This window comes from Ambystoma mexicanum, chromosome 2q (genome assembly GCF_040938575.1).
Source record: "Ambystoma mexicanum isolate Mex_15411 chromosome 2q, UKY_AmexF1_1, whole genome shotgun sequence".
NCBI lineage: Eukaryota > Metazoa > Chordata > Amphibia > Caudata > Ambystomatidae > Ambystoma > Ambystoma mexicanum.
In genome coordinates this window covers 1,369,385,399-1,369,403,265 of record NC_090924.1, presented here as the reverse complement: position 1 = coordinate 1,369,403,265, position 17,867 = coordinate 1,369,385,399, and positions in this window count along the sequence as shown.

Below are 17,867 nucleotides of genomic sequence, written 5' to 3'. Positions count from 1 at the left end.
TTCTTCTACTTTGCAGCAGAATGCTGGCAATTCCTCTGTCCGTATGCATCAGCAGAGGAGTAAGCAGAGAAACTGGGATTGGGTCATGGTCCACAATCAGCAGGAATCTCCTCAGAAAGTGGTTGTGCCCTAGCTGCAGAGTCCAGCCAGGTGAAGCATGCTCCTACGGCAGCAAAGGGACAGAGACGGGCCTCGGCATGTGGGCGTCTACTCTCCATGATGTTCCAGAGGGTATTATACTAACCACAAGCTGAGATGCAGAGTGGAGTGAGAGCCGAAAGACTTAGCCTGTTGTCCTAAAGCAAAGTCTGGAGTGCTGTCAGAAAACAAGGTTGTTTGCACTAAAAAGTGTATGCAGATCTCAATAATACTCCCTGCAAGAACTCCACACCTCGACAGAACCTGTTAATGAGCATTGCCTCTGCCCACCATTCTGCATGCCTGCAGCAGGGCGCTCACAATATCATGAGAGATAACCACATAACAACAAACATTGAGACACCCCACCCACATTGGGACCCAGAAATTGTGAAATGGGGGGATCTGTGGAGCTCACGACGCCCGTCCTGCAGCCTGGTAAGAAACACCTCACACTCAGAAAGCAATACTACCTTAACATAGAAGTTGGACATTCGCTGCCCCCAATAAGCGTTGACGACACAGCGATTGGCGCGTCACTCATGGAAAGCGTAGGCATTCAGTGGATGGCTCTTGGCAGATGTCCAGACTCCAAACAACCTGCAAAGTATGAAGTATTCAGTCCCTTTGGTTCGTGCAAGGAGATAAGGATTCCAGACATGGAAGCAAGTAGTGGTGAGCAGAGGAACCCACACAGGAAACCCTCCGATGAGTGCCGCAGTGCTTGGCTGCTGACCCTCACAGATAAAGAAGGATTTGAGGTTAGCCTTATGCAGCTGAAGGGCCAAATCAGTGACTCCTTCAAGAAAGAATTTCAGTGGGAATCAGCAGATCTGCATTCTGCTTTCTATACAATCAACTGGGATGTATCTAAGCTGGGAGATCTGGTTGGCGCCAATGAGCAAGAGCCCCAGTATGTACAAAGCAACCGCACCATTGCAATGGATGAAATTTAAATTATGAGACAAGCCCTAGGTCTGGTCCTGAACAGCCTAGACGATTAGGAAAATCGCCAAAGGTGAGAGAACCTTCGAAATTGAGACCTGGTTGAAGGAACAAAGGTTTCTAACCTCAAAGACTGAACCAAACAATTTTTCCAAGACTCAGCCCCTGAAATGTCCAAAGATGGCATAACTGTAAACCAAGTACACAGGGTGGGCCCCCTTCAACATGGCCACAAGCTCCTCTGAATGAATACTCCACAAAAGAGTGCCTTCTAAGTGCCGTCGGAGCAGAGGTCACCATCACCTATCAAGGCCATTCTTTAACGACCTATCAAGGTCTGGCAGGTATAATACTGATGATAAGGGACTTTCAAACCTATAATAGATAAGATTAACCAACACAATCCTATACTGATGGACTTTTGGCTTGATTTTAGTCAGTATTGTGACAGTAGATGAAGAGGTGCAATTACTAAAATTAAAATGCACCAAATAGCTCCATGCTTGAAAGGTTGACTGAAGAGGGTGCACAAACCCTGAAGGAATGCCCCCATCAAAGATGGCCAGGAAGAATCCCATCATGGGTACCCTTTGGTTTCTTGAATAATCGTGAGATTTATGTTCCAACAGTGCTCTGCTCTTCTGCCTCTGGAGAATACACCTACACTCCTGATGTTATCTATAAGAAGATTGGGGTTACATTCCTTCTACGATAATCAGTAATGCTGCCAACCTTCAAGTCATACTGAATGAGTGAATATTGTAGGTAACAAGGTCGAAAAGGAAATATCATAAATTATTACTTTAAAAATAGGTTTCATAAGGTTGCAGAAGGGGTCACAACCTGTCCCCGAGCTCAAGGTGAAGGTCAGGGATCACAGTACCCATGAAATGGTGTCTGGTCCAAGAAGCCACAACCTTTGTTACGTTTGGTTAACTCAACAGCCTCAAGCCAAACTTCTTGATGATTTTCTGTGGATTTAAACAAATCCTGACTTATATATATTTAATGGATCCAAAATGCCTATTCCAACTTGTTTCCATGTCTTTACCAGGGGCAAAGTTGTTTCCATAACTTACAGCTTTCATCAGAATTCTGTCTGGCCACAGTTTCTTACCAGTCTCTCTCCGGTTACGTCAATTCCAGCCACCAGAACATCTCCCTGATATTTTGTTTGCTTCTAGTTAACCCTCAGTGTCCCTGATGTGCCAATGCTAATAACTCATCTAAAACCCAAGGGGGAATTAGATTCTACCTGGTTCCCAAGATCCCACCTTCCACCGGCAACTCTTCTTTCATCTGCCAAAAGCGCAACATATCTTGGTACAAACTCTGCTTCTTGGTCCAACCCCCTGTTGTGTGTTTCATCATCTGTTGCAACACCACACCAGTTGCTAATTCTTTCTCCTATCTCTCCTTTGACATCGCCTCCAGCAAAAACCTTACTACCTCTTCCTCTTCTTCAACACTTCCAGCATTTCCAGTAGGCAACCAAGAAAGGAAATCAGCTACATTATTAGGAGCACCTGGCACGTACTTTACCTTTTAATCATAATCTTGAAGTTTTAAACTCAATGTAGCCAATCACGGAATTGCTTTACACATCTCCTTCACCATCATTAACTCCACTAGTGGTTTGTGATCAGAGCATATTGTGAAATGACTGCACTTTAAATACTTACAAAAGTAGTTAATTCCCTACACATGCTGGTAGTTCCCTTTTTCAAACTTAATATTTTGATTCAGTGTCTGAAATTGCTCTGGTCACATGGTGTAGAGTTGTTTCCACTCCTTGCCTACTCTGAGAAATTGCTGCCCATTATCCACATGCCCTGGTGTTAACTGTTTATGTAACTGTTTTCGCAACCTCAAATCCTCCAAAAGAAGGATCATTACATATCCCTTCTTTAATGGACTTCATGGCTTCTTCACACTCTTTGTTCCATTCAAACCTAACATCGTTTTTTAACAACATGTACTCGGTTGTGTGATTCTAGCAAAATTCTTCAGGTTCACCATAATACTTGAACAACCCTAAAAAAATTGACTTTGCCCTTATTTGGTGGTGTAAGGGCATTTCTTATAGCTGCCATAGCATCATGTTTTGGGCTGTACACTCCTCCACTCACCACATGACCAAATACTCTACTTCCCTTTCTCTGAATCTACATTTTCTAGCTTCAATTTGCAACCCCTTATCTCTTACCATATTTAAAACCACATATCATCTGTTATCATGTTCTTGCTTCCCTCTCCCAAACACCGTAATGTCAGTCTGACAAACTGTTGTCCCAGGTAAACCTTTTCAAAGTGCATGCCTTAACTCTCTTAAACACTGCAGCTTCGGAGATGAGCCTTAATGGTATCCTACAGTATCTGTACATTCCAAATTGTATTAGAAAGGCAGTGATATCCCTGTAGTCTTCACTTTACATTATATGATAATAGGATGCTGATAAATATAATGTTGTGAACAGATCCGCTCCTTGTAAAGAGTTCAACATATCTGACATTATTGGGGGAAGACTTCTTGTCCACCTGCATGTTCTTATTTAAAGCCCTCAATTCCACACAACATCTAAGCTTCCCATTCTTCTTTACTGTACTACTATGGGACTAATCCATTCTGCACATTCAATACTTTCTATTGCCCTTTACCTCCTCAGCCTATATAACTCATCTTTCACCTGATGTCTCAGAGCAAATTGCACTGGCCTTGATTTATGGACAGTTGATTCTGCTTGGGGCTTCAGGATAATTCTGTGGGCATAGTCCTTCAAACGTGCCATCCCATGTTGAAATACTTCAGGAAATTTCTCTTAACCTCTATTGTTATACTTAAGACTGACTCATCATAACACAGGTCACATTTTGTTTTCAGTACTGCTCTTCCCATCTCAAAACATTTACTCCTTTTCTCAGCCAACCTGTCTTTGAATTCAACTGTCGAGCTGAATCAGCCTGTTATCTCAATGCATCATTCCTCGAATCCACAATGATTTTTTAATGTCTGACCTGTTCAATTTCACTGCGAACCCTAGAACCTGCACCTCATCCCATTTATCCTTTGTAATTATTGTGTACAGGGAGCAGCTATCCACCATTTTACCTTCCAATTGTCTATTGTAGCTTTCATGCCATGGCTGGGGGCATGGCGTTTAACGGCCTGCCAGTCCGAGCTTTGGTGGGTCCGAGTGAAGTGAGGACCTCTGCCGGACTGCGGTCCGTTAAACGACATGTCCACCCACGAGCCAGGGAGTAAAAGCTATTTGCATCTTGGGATTTCCCAGGGTGTGGATAGTTTTCATTATTTTCCTTCCGGTGGGAGATGATCTCCCGTCAGAGAAAAACAAATGTCAAGAAAATGGCCACCTCCATTCAAATAGAATAGGGATTAGGTTGCTTTTCGGATGACTGCGGCCATAGAAAACAGGTTCTGAAATGTCCACTGACATCTCAAAAGGGACCTAGTCCCTTTTCTTTTGTTATGGCAGTCAGGCAGGAGGAGTGTCGAGGTCCAGAGCGTAAGGTTACAGTCCGCAGGTAAGTTGGTGGTTGGGGTAAGGGGAAGGGGAATTGGGTTTTTTAACATGGGGAGGCACCAGGGAGGGCCTCCCTATTGCCTCTACATGTTAGATATAAAAGAAAAAGGAAAATAAAACACCACCTGGGGAAGGGCCTCGGATGGCTGGAACAGGGGGCAGGGATTGTGTATTCTTGCCAGTTGTTCCAGCCACTTGATAGGCTGAGCGCCCTTCCCCAGGTGTGAATATGAGGGATTTTTCAAATCTGCTTGATTATTTCCTCGATTCTGCATGACTCCTTACCATCATCACATGAGCCTCTCTGCACTGCTCTCTTCCTGTGCCACTGATACTCTCCTTTTGTTCATAAATAGTACAGCAAAGTGTTCTCTTGTATTGCAAAAATTCCTTCTTCAACTCCTTTCCTTTTCTTTCTTGAAATACTTCCTTTTCTGAATTTCTATTTCCTTCAAGCACAACTAGGTGTTCCCTTTCTTTTTGATTGATGATTTATTTTGGTTACAGAAAAACGATAAAAGCAGTTTTACAAAAATCCACTCAGAAACATGAACATCTTACAAATTCATATAATACAAGTAAAACAGATGATGGAAATCAAATCACAATGTTCAAAAAATCCTTTTTTAATTTTAAAAGCAAAATATTAGCAATGCAACAATATCATAAAAATATATATGTTGATCACAAAAATAAAATACAATTTAAATATAGCAGCATGAAAATCAATTCAAAGTATTATTTCATCAAGTGTACTTCCATGACAGGTCCAGGCTCTGTTTAGATAGCTAGCAGCCCCATAAACCCTTGAGAAACAAATAGGTGTTTTACAAAACTCAAGAGCAGCGATGAGAGTGTCAATATTGTTAGTTTTTCAAATCGGAAGAAGCCATCTTCTTCTAAAAGGCATGAATACCGGACAGAAAAAGAGAAAATGAAAAAACATCCTCCTTTTCTGCACTGTACATCGGACAACAAGAATAAGCTTGTGTGGACCAATTTCTAGTATGGAAATATACAGGTTGGATACCCAGGCGTAGCTTAACATAGAGATTTACTTTGAACAGATGAAAAGATTCATGCCTCTGACTCCTAAATAAATATGAGATAGCATCTGAAACACTGATAAACAGACCCATGGAAGCAAAAAAAAAAGGATTCAATAAAATGACTGGATAAACACTATGACGAGGAGGCACAATATAAAATGACAATACATTTTAAAACGGAGGTCAGAGCGCTGAATGAATTACCTCAATATCTAACAAAATGTGCCTGATGTTGAACGAGAGACATCTTTCTTAGACTTCGTCTTAACGTCCTACCAACTAATGATTATCTTGTGAAGACAAAACAACTGACTCCATAGAACATAAGCTGCAGATTCTGCAAACACACTGATACAATTGAATCGATTCAGCACATCATAATAAATTGTCCTGCTCTCTGCAATCAAAGGAAGGTATTCAGAGACATGCTGCCACAAGAACGAGTACAACATGATACCATCGAAAGATGGTCCCAGTTACTATCCAGTAAAAAAAAATTCCTTATCTTCAGGACAATCCAATTGTGGGAAAAAATTATGAACAATAAGACTTGTAATTAGAAACATGTGATTGAGTTACGAATACAACAGCTTTTCTTTCCACCCTTTCCTCTTCTCTTCTGAAACATGTAATATTTTAGATAAATTAATTGTTAAAAGTTTGTATGCAAACTATAAAACAATTATAAAAAATGAAAACAAAAGATTTATGGTCCCTATCTCAGTGATCCAAGAATGGTACTGTTCCATTCCTAAAATCAGCGTAATACATAAGTAGTTATGGTATGTACATTTTGTCTCCTTATTGTACATAATGTCCGTAAGAACCAAATCCCAGTAATGAACTTTCAGTTTCTTAAGGTCTGCAGATATATGGATTCTGGGTTATGGCAAAAATAATATAAACCGATATTACGCCGTATGTTCATAACATGAAGAAACCATGCCCAGGGATTCTTATGATTATTTACCAGAGCATCCAACAGTGCCTCCCCAAATTCTTTTAGTTCATTCTTGGTCCATAACAACCCAGAATAGAAGGGATTTCAACTGGGTGTGGTAGTCAATACCACTTTGTCCAAGTACCATTTTGACTGCTGAACCCAGTAGCTTCTTAAAACATTTGTTTTCCACAATTTTCATTTTGGAGATATCATGGATCACCAAGAATTCAGCAGCATACATAACTGCTGACTGGGTTTGTGCCCTGTATACCTCTAGGATCGGTTCAATTGCTGAACCCCTATATTTTCCAGAGAGGCTCTAAAGAACCCCAGTTCTTCTATTCATAATTAAGTTGCTGTTCTAGATAGCAGAGTTCCAGACCCTTTTCTTATTCAGTCGCATAACCGATAGCCGTAATGATCAACATTTTCTATTTTTTCTCAGTTCAATTAATTTTCAATGGTGGAGCAATATTTTTTCATAGCATGTTAGTATTTTGGTCTTGGATTTATTAATAGCTAAAATCGTTTGGCTACATAGAGAGACAAATTCACTAAAAAAACATTTTAAGCTCTGTGGATTTGCAGATAAGTGGACAGCATCATCTACCAACAAAAGGATATCAAGACCTTCTCTATTTATCAATGGTGTGGCTGTTTGTTTCGCAAGCAAGAATTTGGCTAACACATTTATAAATAGATATGGGGCTATAACACAGCCCTGCCTGATCCCCTTGGTTACCATAAATGGCTCTGGCAATTGATCTTTTTGCCCCCACCTAACTATTGCAGTGTTACTATCAGTGCAAAGCGCCCTTATGCAATTAATCAGCTGGGGTGGGAGCCCATGATCAAACAAAGCTGCCCATAACAGACTTCGGTCAATATTCTCGAAGGCAGCCTTCAGATCGATGAAGACCAGATATATGGGCATCGAGCAGCAATTAGAGTCTCGATATTGTTGGCTTTTAAACTTGGAAGAAGCCATCTTCTCCTGAAAGGCACCATTACCGGACAGAACAAGAGAAAATGATAAACATCCTCCCTTTGTGCGCTGCACATCGGACAACAAGAATAAGCTTGTGTGAACCCAATTCTAGTCTGCAAATATACAGGTAGGATATCCAGATGTAGCTTAACGTAAAGATTTCTGGTTCCTGTCTCAGTGATCCAAGAACGGTACTGTTCCATTCCTAAAGTCAGCTTAATACTTAAGTAGTTATGGAATGTACTCTTTATCTCATTACTGTACATAATGTCTGTAAGAACCCAATCCCAGTAATGATAGCCTTCTGATCCCAGTAGCCTTCTGGGTTATATATTTTAGTACAATCAAAGAAATCCTGTAAACCTGTTCTTTGGTGCCAATGCCCTTTCTGAAACCAGCCTGGGTGTGATGAAGCGAGTAAACGATAAGCCAGTACTTTAGCATAAACCTTGCCCAAGATATCTAACAGGGACATCGGTCTGAAGCTCGTAAATTACAATCTCCCTTTTTATAAATTGTGATTATGACTGTGGATCTCCAAAAAGAATGAGGATCATTTTTAAAAATCATATTCAAAATGTAAATAAAACAGGTGCCCATTGGGCTGGATCAATCTTAAAAAGGTTAATAGGGTTACAATCCCGGCCTGGTACTTTTTCATTGTTTTGACTGTTAAGAGCCATTAATGTTTCATTTGCAGAGTATTCTATATACAAAAAGAAATCCTATTTGTTGTTAAGGTGTCACCCTTCACTCTTCCCATATCAAGTGGAACATTTCAATAATTATCACAAATTTTATTAGTCATCAATCAACATATTTCATAAAAAAACAATCATAAAAATGATCATATTACATAAAACACATACAAAATGCTAAAACAACACAAGTAGAACCACCATAAGTGAGTCGTAGTACAATAACTCTTCAAAGGATCAAAAAAGTGTAACCAACTGACACCTTGATTCCATTGCCTCACTACTTTCAGCTTGTTTCCTATTAGTGTATCTAAAAAACCCAACTTGTACAAGTTTCTGTCCTTTTTAAACAGCAATGTAGGACATTCTTCAGGGCAGTGTGTCTTGTGTCGAACTTAAAAATCCTCTTTAGTTGGGGAGAGTATCCTCTCTTTCCTTGTAGTGACTCTTGGACCTTTACTGGTTCTTACTGCAGATTCCCAAATTCTTATAGGGATTCTTGCTCTTCCTCCTCTTTACTCTAATCAAGAATAGAATTCTCCCATCCACTTCTTTTGTCTCTTTCTACAATTAACCCTCTGTCTTCTGGTTAACGATTATCACCTTGTTCCTTTGGATGTTAAATTCCATCGCACGGGGCCTTTGTATAATTGGATATTATTGGCCTCAAGTTCATTTAAAATTTTGTAAACTGCCATGTAACTAGGATCTGCTCAGGTCATCCCGTTCAATTCTGGATGCTCATGGGAGTCTTATCTATGCACCACTATGTTTTCCAGGGGACGATAAAAAGAGCTCCCTGACCCTGGTGTCGAGTACAGGGTTTCAAAATGTTCGTAACAGACGGAACCAGGAATAGTCATAACCGGGACAGATCAACTTCTATGCTTCCATGTGAACCTATTTTTCCAGAAATTCTTCTGGTCATGTTTGTGAGTTGCTTTTAATAAATGCTCTAATCTGGACTCGATTTCCATAGTTGTTTTAGTTTTGATCATGGACTTGAATTCCTTTTTACTCAGTTTAACCAGCTCTGATTTGCCATTGCCTTCCAATTTAATGGCCAGTAAGAGTTCCTGTTTGCTCATTGCAGTCTTTATCAAACCAGCCCTTCTGTTTTGGCATATTACTGAGCCTAGGTTTCTTAATTTGTCAAATAAAAAAAGGTTGCAAACCCTTCACTACATTTTCATTAAAAGGTAGCTTAAAGAAGACATGATCAAAACCTTCTTGGATAAAATCTTTTTTAAACGGGTTAATTGCATCATGTATTTCTGCCCCCAAATCTGCACTATCTATCATACTCCATTTCAGGTTGTAACCATTACTTGATCTACTTAAACGCAGTGCATGATTTCCCCTTAATTCATACTTCAGGGTGATGGATAATGCATTATGATCCCTCTCTGTATGCTCCAGAACCAACAAAACTTTTGCTAGCTTCCAGTCCATATTATTAAACAAACAACAATCAATTAAACTAACGACATTCAGAGTTCCAAACACTGACCTAGTTGGAATATCACCCGCTAATCGACCATTTAGGGCTCTGAAGCCTCTTTCAGCAAAAATGGTTGGCAGTTCTAAGGCATGCCGATAATGAGTTCTTGATGGGGGGGTGGTATCATAGCGCAAGGAACTCCCCATGCATCATCCTCGTTCCTTGGTATATTCACTAAACAGTTTTGGGGTTCCAGTTGGTCATTCAAATCCCCAACAATCGTAATTACATCCTGCCTATTGTTAGCGTCTGAGCAGTTTAGTATATCCAGCCATTCAGTCAAACGTGTAATAGCAGCCACAACCCACGGGCATTCAAAAGACCGGATATAAACATTGAAGAGATAGAGATGTAATCCGTTTTGTAAACATTACTTAACAAGTTGTACATCGGAAAACCAATGTCAATGTTTATAACTTCAACATCAACATCAATTTTCATCCACATTAACAGTCCCCGCTTTGGTCTAGATCTGTCTCCCTGTAAGGCTGGGACAGCAGATCCTGCACATCCAGGCCTCACAGGAGTTCCACCTAACCAGGGTGTCTAAGAAAGAATGACATGAAATTCCCCTAGAAATACATGCCAGACTGAATCTACAATACTGATAGCGAGGCCAGCAACATTCCATGATAACAGTTTCAGACAATGAGAAGTCTCATGGCGGATAATGGAAATGATCTGGGAAGACCAAGTATCCCCAAGGGGGGAAACATGTCAAGCAAGAACAGAGGGCCTTCACGTATGTTGCTTTGAACAGCTCACTGCGGAAGAACTTCTAAAGTACAAAATTGATAATTCCTCTGCAATGTTAATTGGGAGGGATAATTCATGATATAATATATTAATTATAAAATTTCAATATATAATTTATTTTTGTGAGCCCCCTGGCTATGAATTCTGGTGGCTTTCATAATATCACTCCTGATGATAGACAGCCCCTAACATGTCTAAACCAATGCAAAAATGTATTTACAAGTGACTCTTTATTTTCATTGGCGCAGTGGGAGGCGTCCTTAGCCAATGAAAATGCTCAGAACGCGGTCTGTATTCACAAAGGAAAGCCTGTGTTCCAAACAGTTTTATTAGTGTCCGGTACTTCCCTGCCCCGCTCCCGCTTCCCATACCCTTGTAGCTCCCTAAACAGGTGCTTATGGTGTCCCCCTTTTTTGTTTTCTAGTGAAAAAAAACACTTACCTTTATCCCCAGGCAGTACCTCTTGAATGTTGATGATATCAGTCATCAGCATTGAAAACGGACTTCCTAGATGACAGCGCTGTGCAGCGTCGGACGATGAGAGAAAGGTACATTTTCTTTCTTTAAAAAAAATAAAACATTTGCACCCGTGTAGCGCTCTACACGGGTGCTAATGACGATATGTCCCTCGGTGGCGGACCCAACCTTAGGTAATGGCCCGCCACCCTCGTAAAAGGACCCTCGCTGCACTAGGACCCTTAATTGGGTGGCGGCCCGTTACCTACAGGGTGGGCCCGCCACCATGGGGCATATCACCTCAATAAAACCATTTGTGTATTTCGGAACACCTGTTAAATAAATCCTACCCAAAGTCTGTAGTTTTCCTTGTCGCCTATCTTATTCGTTATTAAAAAATAAAGTCTCTGTGTCCTTGTAGAGGGACATGAGCAGACTGGCCGATTCGATGTACATGATATGATATGATATGATATGATATGATATGGCATTTATAACGCGCCTATACACAAGTGTTTCAAGGCGCGACGAGGCAGGGGGGGGAACAAGGGGAGACAAACGATCCTACTAGGCCAGGTGTCATTCAGATCGTGCAAGTGCAGGGTGGGGGGAAGGGAAAAGTGCAAGGGGGAAAGGGAGAGGAGAAGTGCAGTACAGGTTAAATAATAAGGGCCAGCTGGTGGCAAGTGCAAGATAAGTTCAGACAAGTGCTGGGAGGAGGGGCTGTAGGGATACAGAGACAGTCCCACAGTGCAGGGGTTGCCAGGTAGGCAGTGCAGGGGAGAGTGGCAGGGCCACGGACCGGAGTAGGTGAGTGGCCCAGTTGCAGATTCAGTGCAGTTTCAGTAATATTAGTAGGGGAGAGGGGGAGAGAAAGCGGAGGCAAAGAGGAAGGTTTTGAGGTGCTTGATGGTTCTCTTCAAGTTTCAGGGAGGCTGGAAGGCTGTTCCAGAGGGAGGCCCCTGAAGCTGAGAGAGGTCTACCCCCAACTCGTTGCTTGGAGAAGCGGCTGACCCTGAGGGAGTTGAAGGTGGATGAGCGAAGAGCTCGAGAAGGAAGATATTTAGGAAGAGAGAGTTGAAGGTATTTTGGCCCGAGGCCCCAGAAGGCCTTGTGGACAATGCATAGGGTTTTGAACTTAATCCTCGCAGGCACTGGGAGCCAGTCTAGCGATTTCAGTCCTGGAGAGATACGGTCCCTGGGCTTGAGGCCAAGGACAAGTCTCACAGTCTTGTTCTGGATGAGTTGCAAAGGGCGGAGAGTAGAGGCAGGCAGATTCAGATAGAGGCTGTTACAGTAGTCCAACTTCGAGAGAACCAGGGCTCTAGAGGCAGTGAGCTTCTGGGGAAGGAGAGGAAAGGAATGATACCTCTGAGGAGGTGTAGCTGGTAGTGTGACTTCTTAGAGATGTCAGATATGTGATGAGAGAAAGAGAGTGTGGAGTCAAAGATGACCCCAAGGTTTTTAGCCTTGCAGGTAGGAGCAGGAAGAGGGCCAAGAGAGGCCAGCCAGAGAGCTGCAGGGAAGGAGGGAGTGGGTGTGCCGATGAGTAGAATCTCAGTCATACTGGCATTAAGGCAGAGGTTGTTGGCAGCACACCATTCCTGGATAGGAGAAAGACAGTCAGAGATGAGGGAAGGAGAAGAGGAGGCCGAGGGTAGCCTGAAAATGAGCTGGGTATCATCCGCATAGCACTGAAAATTGGGGCAGAGAGCGGCGATGCGGTGGGCAAGAAGTGCCAAGTACTGATTGAACAGCCAGGGAGAGAGGTTAGATCGCTGGGGGACACCACAGGTAGAGAAAAAGATGTCAGAGAGGGAGGACCCCAGTTGGACCTGGGAGGGTCGATTGGAGAGGAAAGAGGACAGCCACGCCAGAGCCTGACCAGTGATACCCAGGTTATCAGGGAGATGGTTGAGCAGGATGGTATGGTTGACAGTATCAAAGGCAGAGGAGAGATCAAGCAAAATGAGAACACAAGGAGTGTTTGAGTCAAGGTTTGAGAGCAGGTCCTCACGGATGTTCAGGAGAGCAGTTTCCGTGCTTCTGGCAGCTCTGAAGCCAGACTGATGGTCGTGAAGACTACCAGCAGATTCAGCATGGAGATTAAGCTGGGAGATGGCCAGTTCCTCCAGGAGCTTGCTCAGGAAGGGAGTGATAGAGATTGGGCGATAGTTAGCCAGGCAGGAGGGGTCGGAGGAGGGTTTCTTAAGAAGGAGGTGCACAAGGGAGTGCTTGAGGGGGGATGGGAAGACTCCAGAGGCAAAGGAGTGATTTCAGAAGTCAGCCAGGGCAGGAGCCAAGGAGTTGATGTGGTCCTTGATGGTTTAGGAGGAACAGGGGTGGATCTGTTTTGATGAGACTTTCATAGATCAGAATTGTCCCGAAACCTCGTCAGCGGAAAAAAGGGGAAAGGCAGAGAAGGAGGGAGGAGGGGTGGCTGCAGAAGGGCCAGAGGAAGAGCAGGGAATACAGGGGGGGAGGTGATATGAGGAGAGTGAGGACAGGATGTCCGGAGTTTACATGGCTTGCAACAGGCTGTGTTACCCTCTTACTCATGTTGGAGCCTATTCCTCTCTGGGCCTGTTTTTCAATAATACTCAGACTAGGAGCCAGATTAGCCCCTGATTCATGACGAGTAGCAGCAGCTGACAGCAGCTTAGCCGCAGGTGACAAATAAGAACCGCTCTGATTAAATGGCCTCTCATCACATGTCCTCTTACCATCCAGCCTTGGAATATCTGGCTTCATTTTCTGGTTTAGGAGGATAATTTCATGGTTTTTATTAAGATTCCCGGAAGTAGCATGGGTGATCACAGTCCCCCTAGAATCTTTGGGTTGATTCAGGGACCCAATTCTTTATCTCAAATCAGTCATGAGTTGTGTCATAGATAATAATTCTAGCTTCAAGTCTCATAATTCATATCTCAGGTAGAGGCAATTTGGGCAACCATTAAGGCAAGGCTCTATCTCTGTAGACGTACTTGCTACCTGACTTGTGTTTATGATTCTCGTTGGCAGTTTAACATTTGTCAATTCTGGGATATCTGTGAACGGGTTCCCTATGCCCTTCATATTGCTATCTACAAGGGATTCCAATCCATTTGAGCATGGGATAGTTGCAATGTGAATTAGGCCATCACTAGTCGAAGGCTGATCCTCTGCCTCAGGACAAATACCCTGACCCAACTTTATTTGATCTAGTTGCTATTGTAGGAGTGGCATGGAATCATTCCCTGATGGTCGGTGTAGATCAGGCATAATGGAGTAACATTTATAGCGCTCCTCGGACAATGGCCAATCTATCTTACATATGTCAGATGCTGGTACTGGTGTAAGAGTAGAGTTGGAGATTTTCAGAGGTTAAAAGGTAAAGTGGTTTGCAAGCTTGAAGGGTATCCCTGCATATTATCCCCACCAAAAATATCGCCATACATATGGTCATTTTTCTACCCGTAGGCACTGTTTTTGTGGGGGCTCATTTGTGGGAGGAGGGTTGCGGGGGAGTCCCCCGCACATTTAGAAATAATGCCTGCAGGGTCCATGGCTCAATATTGCCACAAAAATATGGCAATATTTTTATATCGCCATATTCTTACGGGGATATTAACACATGGAACCGCTTGGAGTAGTGGCTTCACTATTGGTCACTCATGATGTAACATTTTTTAGTTTCATACTTTTCTTACCTCCTTTTTTATTAGTTCGAGAGCGACGATTATTAAACATTTCATCAGAATCCAGGTCCTCAAAAAGGACTTCAATTTCATGAATACATTGGCATCATCTATTGGTTATTAATTTAGCCATTTTGCCTTCCCATCTGGGGAAATGTCAGTAGTGGCTTTTCGTTTTGTCATGCTGTGGGAAAACGCAAAGATAAGGTGCAAATGCAAGTAAAAACAGCCATTTCGAAATATATTTGCTTAAATGTACTATAAATCAACCTAACCAAATGCAAATTCTTCTTAGCGTATCTTTTGAGGATAGCTGTCGTCCCCTTAGTGACGTATCTATGCACATCCATAGTTTCTCTGGTATCATTGCAATATGGTGTGGATTATTAATTGGTCCCTAATCAATTTTTCCATATTTATTCCAGCTCCAAATCCTCATGATAGTGATAACGCCTTGAGGGGAACCTCATATTCTGTTAAGTAAGAATTGATGCAGTTACACCGTGTGAGACTACAAAACACTTATCTGCTTGGTATTTGGTAACCCACCTTTTGGTTTAGATCTGTACTACACAAGTTGGTAGTGTGACTGAGCAGTCAGGCCTATCTCAAGAGGTGTAAATGTGAGCTGTAGAGCTGTACAAATGAAATCCACCAATACAAGTAGCCAAGTAACACTTACACTCTAGTTTTCAGTTATAAATATTTATTTATTTAATTAACATCCATTTTTAAATAAGCGCTCTTTAAAAAGGCAATTTATGTGACAAGGTAAATATACTATAAAATGACTTTTCAGATTCAGAACAAGTTAGTGGATAATATTTGGATATGCTTCTTATACAATCCCTACACTCTGAGGTGACTTCAATCACAAGGACAGTAATGGCATTTATATATCATACTAGTACTATCTTTTTAAGGAAGGAAAATGTTAAACAGGTTCTCAGTACGTGAGAGGACACTTAAATCTTCCAATGAAATCTAGACAGGCCTTTCCCAGCAGTAACAGTCTAAAATAAGTTACCACCTATGAGAGACAAACAATATTAAAGTCAATGGGCTAGAAGAGTCTGCAGGGAGCCAGGACAGCCAAAGTCAATTTGAAACAGTTGATGGAGCTGAGGCACTTCTTAGAATCAAAGGGCCTCATTCCGAGTTTGGAGGTAACCACACCGCTATTTGCGGCCTGGCTGCCTCCAAACTCGTTCCGATTCCGCCCTGGTGGATGGAGCAATTACCGGTCCATTCCAAGGTTGGCAGGACCGGTAATTCCCCATTCACCAGGGCCCTTCCCCATTCCCATTTGAGCCCCCATAGGGCTCAATGGGAATGGGGAAGGCGCTAATAACGGTACCGTAAATTACGGTACCGTTATTAGCTCTAAATTCCCTTTGCGGGTCCCATCCTTAACTCCTGGTAAAAGCAGGCGTTAAGGAAGGACCCGCAAAGGGAACTCGTAGTAGGGCGGTAAGGGTTTAACGGCACCGGACTCGTTACCGGTGACCGTTAACCCTCACCGCCCTACTTGTAATGAGGCCCTTAGTCTTGCAAAAAGAGTTTGTTAGAAAACCATGCCAGTGTCCCTGACATGGGAGGATACAAAGGAGATGATGAAACTAGGGGGTGTCCATTTTCTATAGAATACTTTAAAACCTATAGTGAGAAACCTATAGTGGAGAAATGCACAACACTTCTCACTGTATTTAAAGCCAAGTGAGATTACACTTCTTGTAGAAAAACAGCATTTTTCTGCACACAACGCGCAGGGGCTGGTAAAATATTATAACCAGAATGAGAATGGAAAATTGTAATTTGCTAGTGTGAGGTATATCCTGCTTTCACTATACTAAAGTTGAGGGAGATTATGGTTAAGTGAGAACAAATAGACTTTTTCTGTGCTGTAGGCGCTGTGTTACAACAGGTAGCAATTCCCATTGCTGGTGAGGTATTTTGTAAATGATAAATAAAATAAGCTGAATTCTGTGTTACACACCAGTATAGTTAAACATGTTGGACTTTGCATCATTGTCCATGTTTCTCGCTTGGTAATGTGTGACCTGTGAAAGCTATAGATATTTTACAAAGTAAATGGGGAGGTGAAAGGGAGTTTACCCGTCTTAATATAATTCCCATAGGAAATGATACCAACATAAATGCATCTTCTTCTCTCATTTAACATTGCACATTAGAGGAAACCTCTGAGACCCGAAGTGAAGGGAGAGGGGTACTTATCCTTCTATTAGAAAATCAAAAAAACATTTTTCTATATTGGGTTTGTGAACACATATTCTGTGCATTCTAGATACACTGTTTTCCTAACCCACACTTGCAGAATTAGATGCAACTGATAGGCAGCATTCATGCTGTGTGCACATCCTAGAAACCCACAACCTGCTGATGTACATATGTGCACATGAATGTCATTTTTCTATGCAACTATAATTCTCCCAATACTTAGTTTTGATACTAGAGAAAAGAACATGTTCTAAACTATCTGATTGTAAAGAAACGAATTTCATGTACATGTTAACATAAGAGGGTTTGAATAAACTGACTAATAAGTGACAAGGTTATCATCGATTTGAGAATGCTGCATAGAGATGGCATTCTATTATTAAGGATTAGAATTGTTAGAAATATATTTCATTGATCTGTGGAGTGACTGTATATGTGGGCCAACTCATAGAGAGATTGTCACCTGCAAGCCAAATCTAGTTGTGAATTCAAGTTCTCAACGTTCATTTATCTGATTGCAAAGACCTTCCCTGCATAAAGTAAGGGTGTCACTTTTCATTTTCTTTTATTTGAATATATTTGAGTTTCAATGATACCTACAGCTTCTTTCTTTTCCTATAATTATGGGCTTTGATTGTATACCAGAGACCATTAAATCAGGGAGTGCACTTGGTCATGATTGAAATCCCACACACTGAACATTGCAAAGGAGGTCGTGGAAAGTGAAAATGTCTTCCACTTAAGACGGAGGATCAGAGGATTTGCAAGCGGCCTGTTGACTGCGTGCCAGTGGAGTAATGTACGGACCTGTTTGGTCAAATATCTTCTGCTTATGCCAGAGAATCAGAGGATTTGTCAGAGGACTGTGGACTCTGTATCTAATGGCATGAGGTGCAGACCTGCATGTTGAAATGTCTTCCACTTATGCCGGAGGAT